Below are 11645 nucleotides of genomic sequence, written 5' to 3'. Positions count from 1 at the left end.
GAGGTGTCAAAGGGATCAGGTAGCAGGCATAAAAGAACAAAAAAATCATATCATTGTGAATGAGGGGGAGTGGAGTGGACACCCAAAGCCCATCTGTAGGCAACTAGACACCCACTAACAGAAGGGTCGCGAAGACTAGATGAGCCAGTCAGGGTTCAGTGTAGCAATGATGAAGCATACAACTTTCCTCTAGTTCTTAAACGCTTCCTCCCCACCCACTATCATGATCCCAATTCTACCCTACAAATCCAGCTAGACCAGAGGATGTACACTGGTACAGATAGAAAATGGAAACACAGGGAATCCAGGACAGATGATCCCTTCGGGACCTGTGGTGAAAGTGGCGATACCGGGAGGGTGGAGGGAAGGTGGGGGAGAAAGGGAGATCTGATTACAAGGAGCTACATATAACCTCCTCCTGGGGGGACAGACAGCAGAAAAGTGGGTGAAAGCAGACGTCGGAAAGTGTAAGATATGACAAAATAATAATTTATAAATTATCAAGGGTTCATGAGGGAAGGGGTGGCTGGGAGGGAGGGGGAAAATGAGTAACTGATTCCAAGGGCTCAAGTAGAAAGAAAATGTTTTGAGAATGATGATGACAACAAATGTACAAATATGTTTGACACAATAGATGGATGTATGGATTGTGATAAGAGTTTTATGAACCCCCCAATAAAATGATTTTTTTTTAAAAAGAAAGATCAGAACTTTCACAAGTGAACCAGTAGGTAACATCATGATTAATGGACAAAAGATTGAAGTTGTCAAGGATTTTTATCTTGCTTGGATTTACAATTAATGCTCATCAAAACATCAGTAAAGAGATTCAATAATGCACTGCATTGGGTAAATCTGCTGCACAAGATCTCTTTAGAGGATTAAAAAATCAAGAATGTTACTTTGAGGCCTAAGGTGTGCCTGACCCAAGTTGTGGTAGATATATAATCGTTTGTCAATTTGAGGAGTAAGAGTGTAGGGGTGGAATCAGGTCCTAGCCAATGAGGCCTCTGTGTGGGCATGGCCTTCTCCTGAGAATTCTGGGAAATTCAGTATTTCCTCCTTGGAGGTAGGCGACTCTCTGCTCACACCCTGGGAGATATAGTAGCTGACAAGACACATGGACCCACCCTGATGCAGAGACCCCTGCCAGCACTCAGATGTTTCCAGTGCCACTGGATCCAAGGACTTTCTACCCACTGGCCTGTGATCTTCTACATTCGGCATCATTGCATGTGCAGACACATGGGCTAATATCAGACTTATGGACTTGATCTGGACTGGGCTGGGATGTTTTCTCAATGTTCAATTGTTCTTGTATATAAATCTCTTTCTTATACACATATGTGTGTCCATGGATTTGTTTCTCTAGTTTACCCAGACTAACACACAAGTCACACCTTGGATCAGACCCAAATATGTCATATGCATATGAAGGTTGGATATTGAATAAAGAAGACTGGAAGAAAAATGAGGAGCTGATACCAAGGGCTCAAGTAGAAAGCAAATGTTTAGAGAATGATGATAGCAACAAATATACAAATGTGCTTGACATAATGGATGTATATATGGATTGTGATGAGTTGTAGCACTCCCAAAAAAATGAATTTTTTTAAAAAAAGAAGACTGGAAGAAGAATCGATGCATTTGAATTGTGATATTGGAGAAGAATATCAAAAGTACCATGAACTGTCAAAAAAAAACCCCAAACATATCTGTCCTGTAAGAAGTATGGCCAGAACACTCCTTAGAGGCAAGGATGACAAGACTTCGTCTCATGTAATTTGGACATGTCAGAAAAGACCAGTCCCTGGAGAAGGACATCATGCTTGGTAGAGAGGCAGCAAAATAGAGGAAGGCCCTCGACAAGCTGGATTGACACAGTGGCTTCAATAATGGGTTTAAACTTAAGAACAATTGTGAGGATGGTGCAGGACCAGGTAGTGTTTCACTCTGTTGTACATTTGGATTGCTATGAGTCAGAGCTGACTTGATAGCACCGAACAACATCACATCATCATTTTAAGCCTTGTAGATTTGTTTTTCTTTGATCCTTAGATATCTGGGTTGACTTCTGGGTAGTGTTGTCATATATGTTAGGCTCAGATTGTTACCTACTGTTGTTTGAGCTGTACAAAAATATTCCCCTTAGTATTTCTTCTAAGGTTGCTCCAGTTTTTACAAATTTTTTCGTTTCTGTTTATCTGAAAGTTTCATAATTTCATCATATTTGAGGATGATTTCACAGGGTGTATGATTGGGAAAAGGATGAAGTTTTCTACTCCTATAAAGGCTCTGGAACTCATGGGGACAGTTTTCCTCTGTTCTATAGGGTCACTACGAGTCAAAATTGACTAGATGGCAGTTAGTGCGTGAGTGATGTTCCTTGGTTGGCAATTTTTCTCTTTCACAGTTTTATATATGGCATCCCATTGTGTTTTTGCCTGCATGCTTTCTGCTGAGAAATCAAACTTAATGGATCCCCTATGTGGGTAAATTTTTTCATTTTTCCCCAGCTGTGCTCAGGATTCTTTCCTTCTCTTTTGTTTGGGAAGTTTGATTCTGACATGTCATGGTGATTTTCTTTTGGGAGATATTCTGTTATTCAGTTTGGATGGCATTCACATAATTCTTAGGCCCTCTTGCAGTACGTGTGGCTGCAAGAGGTTGCTTTCTCCCATTGAGTGGGGAGAGAGGAGAGAAAGAGAGAGAGAACAACATCAACAATAGCTAAAAAAGAAATCATTAAAAGTATAACAAGTTTGGTCAAGCGCTGGACATAGGGACAGAGCTGGGGAATTGTGGTCACCTCAATGTAGCCACTCAAACTCTGGAGGAAGGTGCACAGAAGTGGGAGTCTGCAGCCCGAGCAGCCCCAAGGTAGCAGCAGCTGCAGTCCATGAAATCCGCTGAGCTGGTTTAAGGGGGAGGAGCTCTGGCCATGCTGGTGAAAGCAGAGGAAACTGCCCCTTTGCCCAGAGGCTTTTCATGGTTCATTGGCTCAAAGGAGTTGTATTTGGTGTCACAACTGTTGATCTGAAAAGGAAGCCTGCAGACCTGCAGAACTTGGATCCCACCATTTATAACTTTCAACAGTGAAGTCAAAACTGGACGGAAATAAAAATAAGGAATTTGTTTAAGAAATGGTATGCCCTCCTAAGTACTTAAAAATCTTTCACCAAAATATCCAGAATCTAACACTACTGGGATGGACATCTTTTCCCAATTCTCTGCATATATCAAGAATTCAAAACAGAAGGCAAATGAAACATTGGAGAGGGGACTCTTGAAAACACTGCAGAATGGGGATCAACTCAAGGGGCGTCCCGCTGGGACATGGGAAAACGGTGAATGGTGTGACCCTTTGCCTGGGCATGCCTACACAGTAGAGTATGCTGGGCCCCTCTAGGATTTCCTATATGGGCTCCAATAAATTTCTTCCCTTTTACTTAAAAAAAAGAAAACGCTGCAGAAACTGGACAAATATCTGAATGTTCTCCTCCCTGATGAAATTGATGGGAATCGTATGGAGGACATTACTTTTCTACACATAGATTTCTGGATGGCAACGAAATGACATTAGCTGATTGCAACTTGCTACCCAAATAAATGCACATTGTCAAGGTGGTGGCCAAAAAATATACCAACCTTGATATTCCAAAAGGAATGACAAGCATCTTGAATTACTTAACTAATGTTTCAGTAGAGATGAGTTCACAATTCTTATTCCAGTGATAAGGAATTTGAAATCAAATATAGTTATGTAGTCCAAAGACTTAGCAAGTAATGTAGCCCTCCTGGGAGAGATGTCTTCACATCTGCACTTAGGAGAATATGCATTCTTAACAGATTTCTCCTCTCCCTATAAGTAGAAACTCTATTTTGCATGAATATGCAGTTATTTAAGATTAGGATAGAAAGAATAGACAAGTTATAGTCGCTGTCTTAAAATATACACTCCTAAGCAGTATTATTGTGAAATTCTCTGGACCTGCCTACGTTCCCTACCCATAGCCTCCTTTCCCATGATTTGGAGACACTCCATCACAAGCCTTGCAGTTTAAAGGGAGTTTACCATCTCCCCATTGTCCTCACCATTATGTTCACTCACTGTGTATAGACGGCCGGACTTCTGATGTGCAATGTCTAACTGCTGAATTAGCAGCCATGACTTCATCAGTCAGCCCTGAAACTGGTGCATAGTGCATGGGACAAGGAATAGTTAAGTATGGTTGGAATTGTATAATATTTAGTAAGAGTAAGGATTGCTGCTATATCAGATATATTCTGTTTCAATTGCATCTATCCTGAATATGTACTAACGACTATTACCACCAGAGATGAGAGCCTTTTACAAAAAGTCACTACAAATTTTGCTAGTTTACTTTGTAGATGAATTTTGATTTTTCCTGAAAGCATATATCCATTATACTAAACATTCTCAAGATATTACTCAAGCATTTTTTCCTTCCAAGAGAAGCCAGTAGGCACTGAATATGCCCTGTCTAAACCTGTTGTTTGTTCTGTGTACTTTGTGCAGTGCCATCCATTTGCAACATCTTTTTTTCACATTGTTTTCATTGTGAAAGCTCCTTTTAACATAATGTAAGTCTTTGCTGCTTATATATATATATATATTTTAAATCATTTTATTAGGGGCTCCTACAACTCTTATCACAATCCATACACACATCAATTGTGTAAAGTGCATTTGTACATCATTGTCCTCATCATTCTCAAGACATTTTCTCTCCACTTACACCCCCGGCATTAGGTCCTCATTTTTCCCCTCCCTCCCCGGCTTGTATAGATTTTGAGCATTACTACAGAAACTAATTTTTAGTTGATTTAACTATAGCAGCACAATGATTAGCACGGTAAACAATAACATGTGAAAGAAACAAACCTACGGAATAGAGAGTACATTTGTCAAAATGTCCAGTAAAACTGGTTCCTAAAGCACATTTACTGTAGCTAATCAATTTCTTACTATCCTGTAGTAAATCTGAGGTAAAACTTTCCCATCTCACCCTCCTCTCCTGGGAGACTGTGAACTAAATTGAACCTGCAAAGAGTGTTTCTTCTACAATGATGCCTAATCTCAGTCAGTACACATCAATGAGTCCTATTTGCCTACAGCTTTGCTGAGGAATAGCACTCTGAGCTTTTGCTTATTTAAATTGGAAGTCTTGCACCAGAATTCTTTGTGTTCTAATAGGGGAAGTCAAATTTGGTGAAAACAAACAATTTATTCGGTTTTACTTTTCAATAAATTTTCCAAAGTACTACTCCAAAGACTGGTTGTATCTATACAACATATTTTGGTAAATTTTTATACCTAACTTGTCTAAGAAGTGTTATTTCTCATAAGTTGTGTTTAGAAATTTTAAATATATTGCTGTAAAATTGCAATGTCTTCCTCCCTTTATATGCTAACATGTAGTGAGCACTGGCTTCAAAGTCAGGCTAGACTTTGAAATAAGCATTCTGCATCCCCTCCCTACCTATATCCAACAGCAATGAGCTTGGTCTAGAAAGATAAGAAAAACTCCACATTGCATCCATATGGTCTAGGGAGAGTCCCCTATCTGTTTTCTTAGAACTGTTATTGCTGATCAAAAGTTCCGACACCCATCTCTTAGTAATTAAATGTTGGAGAGTAATTTATCTGATTTCAGGAAGAAGTTTGACAAGCAGATTATTGAGGAATTTACATTTTAGTAGTTACAGTGCATTAGAGTGTTATATCTGTTCCAGCACAGAATTATCACTTTCCACTTAATTTTAAAATATGGCATTCAGATTACAAGAAGCCTTGTTGCCTTGTAATATTAAAAAGACTCAAAAGAGAGCTGTTTGTTCTTTCTAGTGGATGGTGGACTAAGTGGTCCAAAGTAGAGGGCAAATGGCAAAAGTAGCGACATTCCTTAAAACACAATGATGAAAAACACATTCTGAAATGCAGTTGTGAAATAGTTTTCACTTTGGATATCCATTCTCTTCATTGCTTTTAAAGTATTTATTCAGTGAGTACACATGGCTTCTATGTGGAGGTTCATGAGTACACATGACTGTCTATCTGGAGGTTCAAGGGAGGTGTTTGTGCTAGTTGTCACACTTGGCTTGTCTATGTGATTTTGACTAAAGTGGGATAATATTTATCTGTAGAAATATAGATTTTATTATATTATCAGGGAAGGGAGTTGAATGAAATTGAGATCGAAAAATGGACAGAATCTGGAGGAAAGGATGATCCTGCAACTTCCTATTATGTCATTGTATATTTGTGGGAAGGTCACAGCTTATAATCTTGGGAGATATGGGACATCAAAGTTCATGGTGATTCATGCAATGAATGGGTTGACATAATGGAAACCATCAGATAGGCTTCTGCAACTACCAAGTCAGTTACTGATTCAAATATTTGAACCCCACTCTTTCTACTTCTGTGAGGAGATGAATGGAGACCCCAAGGAAAACTCTCTACAGTTTCGTTTTGACATAATTCCCTTTCTTCCTTTTGATGTCAGTGGAAAATTGTATATAGTTCTGTTGTCTTGTCTTCTCTTACTAGTATTGTTATCTTGTGATAGAATTGAAATAAGATCCCATTTCGTGGTAACTTTGGCTTTTATGATTTATCCTTAAATCTTTGACCAATCTGTATATAATTGCAAGATTGCTGACATTTATTCCTCCACCAAGATGATAACTTCTAGAATTTAGGCATTTTTAGTTGAGTTTCAAATCTCTCTAGAGTTGAATGTAGATAGATTGCTGTTGAGTTTCAAACTGTTGAGTTTCAAATCTCTCTAGAGTTGAATGTAGATAGATTGCTGTTATGTCTGTGTATTTTAAAATGCTCATTTAGAAAATGCTACACAGTAAACATGAGAGGAAATAATTTTTCCAGGCACATTTTGATACACATTTCATTAGGCTTATTATTTAACCAGTTTCTTACATGGATTTTAATTGATATTTGATTCAAGGAAAGGGAAGCATTTCATTAATGCTTGTGAACTTTTTTCTATTCCACACTTTTAAATGATCAAGGTTGGAGCCACCAAAATTATATTTTTATCATGGTAAAAAAATTTCAACTCCCAAGCCATAATGTTGAACCAGAATTATTCTCTTTAGAATTAGTTGAACAGCAAGTGAAAACTTATTACAGAATACATGTACTTTCTTTTCTCTCTCTGGAACATCATGCACCAGTATATTGGTGGAAGCTATTGAATTAAAATAAAAGTATATTTTCATTATCAAAAAATATATATATATATATAACAAAAGCTTAAAAAACAAGCAAAGAACTGAACTCACCTACACGTTAGAAGATCAACCACTTAAAATCAAAAGGGTGCGGGAAGGTGGAGGGAAGGTGAGGGAGAAAGGGGGAACAGATTGCAAGGATCTACATATACCCTCCTCCCTGAGGGATGGACAGCAGAGAAGTGGGTGAAGGGAGACATCAGATGGTGTAAGATATGACAAAATAATAAGAATTTATGAATTATCAAGGGTTCTTGTGGGAGGGGGGAGCAGGGATGGAGGCGGAAAATGAGGAGCTGATACCAAGGGCTCAAGTAGAAAGCAAATGTTTTGAGAATGAGGAGGGAAACAAATATACAAAAGTGCCTGACACAATGTGGATTGTGATAAAAATTGTACAAGCCCCCAATAAAATTATTTAATTATGAAAAAATTTTAAATCAAAAGGGCAGCATTTTCCCAAAGACAAAGTTCAAAGGACTGGCAAAAAGAAGATAAGGAAACCAGATGAAGTAAAATTGGGGGAAGGGAATTAGAGGAAGAGGAAAAATAGTCAAGAAAGAAAAACTAGAAGGAAAAAGCAAGGAAGGGATAAAAGAAAAGAGATGCAGAAGAAAAGAATGACAAAAGGAAAGCCAAGAAAGAAAGGATTAAAACGTAAGGGAAGGAAAAATATACAAAGAAAGGAGATGACCTTGGGGGAGGGACAGACCACCTTCTGCTAGCTATAGAGCTCCCAAGAAGAGGTCAGAGGGCGTGGTACACTGGACTTAAATGGAGTTCCTGCTGATCTCTGGGGTTAGGTCACCTGATCTGGAAGGAGTCTGCTGACTCAGCTGGTGACTGAGGTCAGAGTGCTTGTTCCTGGAAGAAGTTTTTTCAGGACTCCAGGGCAGCTGGGGGAAGGACAAAGGTTATGGAAAGAGTTCCCACACATCTAGGGGTAGCCACGGACCTGGCACTGCTTGTTCTGCTGGTCTGGTGAGAGGATGTTCACACATCTTCAGACAAGGGAGGGAGGAGGGAAGAATGTGGAGTAGGGGCGGTGCACCCAGAGCTCAACCCAAAATCACAGGGTTCCAGCCCCAAGTAGAGCAGGAGCTGTTCATAGGAGTGGGAGACAGCCATGTCCTGGTGACCAGGAAGTGGGGGGGGGGGGGGGAGGGGAAAGGAAGGATACCACCATTCTTGTGCTCGTATGCCAGACCCCTGTGGGAGGGAATGCAGTTTACAGAAATTCAAGAAGGCCTTGCTGCATCAAGCAAGCCTACAATTTAAGTGAGCCTACAATTTACCTATCTATCTCCTCTCTGGCTGCTTCTATGCAGTTTCTTCTCCCAATCAGTATTTCATCAGGGTTCCAAGACTATCCTTTCTATCTGCTTTGCAAAGTCTTTGTTGTAGAGCATCTGTGTAGTTGACCATCTTGTTAGAAGTTTCCATACCTGATGTATGGCTTTACAATTCTTGATGTCATCTGGCCATTAGTGGTCAATGAATCAAATTTATTCTTGAGATGGTCTCTAAATCCAGGTGGGATACACTCAAAATCATATTTTGGCTCTCATGGACTTGTTTTATTTTCTTCAACTTAAACCTCAACTTGCATATGAGCAATTGATTGATGGTCTGTTCTGTTCCTGACCTTGCTCTGATTTGATGATATTCAGCTTCTCCATTGTCTCTCACACAGAGGTGGCTACTTTTATTTCTGTTTTCCATCTGGTGAGGTCCATGTGTAAAACTTCTGTTAATGTGATTGGGGGAAAAAAGGTATTTCGAGGTCTGCTTCTTTTAGTACAAAGAACTTTTTTTCTTCATTTTTTTTCTTTTACAATAGTGGTCTCACGCAGTTTTGTTCTTTTGAGATTGACTAACTTTGCTGAACTAATGTAATGTCTTCCAGATTCATCCATGTAATGAGGTGCTCGACTGTTTATTGAGATGCATAATATGCTATTGTATTTCTGCACCAGAGTTTATTTATTCCTCCACAGATGGGCTTTTTGCTGGATTCCATCGTTTTGCTATTATAAGATAGCACTGCAATAAACATGGGCGTGCATATATCTGTTTGAATTTTGTTCTTTATTTCATTGGAGTCTAAGAGGGGTACCAAAAAAAACCAGAAAAATTTTCCCCAAAACTATGTATTTAGATTTTTTTTTAAAAGACAACCTTATCACCTTCAAAGTGCTTTCCATTACACTTAATACGTTTGCCAAATCTGTGATTCCATTCTTGGAAACATTTTTCAAACAACTGTTTGGATGACTGACAGCACTTCCCTCATTTTTTTTCTTCACCTCTTCTACATAGTCAATTCACTATCCTTTCCTGTCCCTCTGCATTCTTGGAAACAAAAAAAAAGTCTCATGGAGCAAGGTCAGGTGAGTAAGGTACATGGGGCAAGAGAGACATGCTGGTTTTTGCTAAAAACTTGTGCACTGAGATGGCTGCATGAACAGGTGCATTGTTGTGGTGGCCAAACCAGTCCCCCATTTGCCACAAATCAGGCCTTTTTTGTTGCACACTGTTATGCAATCTTTTCAAAACCTCTAAATAGAAGGCTGATTAACAGCCTGACCTGGTGGAATTAACTAATATGCACTTTTAGTCAATGTTTCCCTCTGTTTGGGAAGTTGAAGGATGTCCAGAACGAGGCTTGTCATCAATCCACATTTCATCTTTTTTGAAACAAGAAAACCACTCTCATACACTTGAGTTTCTCCCAAATGCTGTCTTTGTAACTTGTGTTCAAAATCACAACAGTTTCTGTGGCATTTTTCCAGAGCAGGAAACAAAATTTCACAGCCACACGCTGTTTTCTTAAATCAGCCATCACAAAAAAATGAGGTTCAAGTGAAATTGCTTTTACAAAAAAATTCTCTGTGACTAGAGAGAACTTTCCCAGGTGACAGCACTGGGTGCACTAACTCAGAGCAAGTGGCTTGATGCTTGCCTAGCAAGAAAAATGTGTACTATGAAAGCTCTGCTCTGCCCAGAGCAATTCCGTGTTTTTTTGGGGGGGTACCCCCTCATATACCTTGTAGAGGGATTGTAGGGCCATTTGGTATTCTTGGTCATGTTTGTTTAAGGAAGCACCATATTATTTTCCATAGTGGCTGTACAATTCTGCAATCTCTCCACATCCTCTCCAACATTTGTTATTTTCTGGGGTTGTTTTCGTTTCTGTTGTTGTTGTTCTGCTATTATTGCTGGTGTGAGGTAGTATCTCATCTTTGTTTTCATTTGTATTTCTCTTATACCTAATGATCACAAGCATTTCTTCAGTTGATTATTGGCCACCTAGATATCTCTTTAGTGAATTACCTATTTACATCTTTTGTCCATTTTTAGATTGGATTACTTGTGTTTTCTTATGGAGGTGTTACTGTTCTCTATAGATTTTCAAGATTAACCCTTCATCCAATATATAATTGCCAAAAAATGTTTTCCAATCTGTGCTTTTTCTTTTCATTCTTTTGATGAAGTCTTTTGATGTACATAAATTTTGTATTTTTAGGAGGTCCCAGTCCTCTGTTTTGTATTATGTAGTGTGGGTGCTTCTTATTATGCTTGGTAGTGTGTTTATGGCTTGTTAGGGCCCTTAAATTTGTCTCTATTTTGTCCTTGAAGATCTTTACAGTTCTAGGGTTTATATTTAAATCTTGAGTTCATGTTTGTAAATGGTATGAAATATAGGTCCTGATCATTCTTTTGTAGGTGGAAATCCAAGTTTTCCAGCACCATTTGTTTAAAAGACTGTGTCTTACCCATTTAATGTGTTTTAGTTATTTATCAAAAATCAAGTGTCTCTAAATCCTAGCTCCAATTTCAGAACAATTAGTTCATATTCCATGGCCCTTCTCAATACTCGACCTCACGAAGGGAACACAGACAATATGGGTGCTAAAGTAAAGTGTGGTGAAGAAATGAGATGGTGCCCGGCTCTCAGATAAAATAGCATCTGAGGTCTTAAAGGCTTCTTTCCAAACAAGCAGCAATCTAGGTGAGATGTCAACTAAGTCCACATGGAAGAAGCACACCAACATCAGTGACTGAAAGATTGCAAATCATATAATCCGGAGTCAAAGAAGGGAATAGTACCACAGCCTAAATTGTAAGATTCTGGTTTGCAGAACATTATGGATGACAGTGGAAACCCAAGGTACATTTGTGAGTTCTACACAGAAAAAGCCTCAAATGATTCCCCTCTATCCATGATAAAGGGATGGGAAGAAAGTGATTACCAAGCTGAGTGCATTGAAAAATAAACCTGACTTGAATGGTTAAAACCTTGTCAGTTCATGAAAAAATAATAACAATTTATAAATTATCAAGGGTCCATGAGTGAGGAACTGATA

At 38.9% G+C, this 11645-nt stretch overlaps 1 pseudogene; it reads left to right on the top strand.

Annotated features, from left to right (window-relative positions):
- Positions 1–3787, top strand: part of LOC101658225 — a 6487-nt pseudogene extending 2700 nt beyond the window's left edge.
- Positions 3788–11645: the final 7858 nt, after the last annotated feature.

The sequence above is a fragment of the Echinops telfairi genome, unplaced genomic scaffold (genome assembly GCF_000313985.2).
Source record: "Echinops telfairi isolate 266 unplaced genomic scaffold, ASM31398v2 ScPeMD7_7415;HRSCAF=8453, whole genome shotgun sequence".
NCBI classification, from domain to species: domain Eukaryota; kingdom Metazoa; phylum Chordata; class Mammalia; order Afrosoricida; family Tenrecidae; genus Echinops; species Echinops telfairi.
The sequence above is the reverse complement of the archived record's forward strand: the minus strand, read 5'-3'. Positions and strand labels throughout refer to the sequence as shown.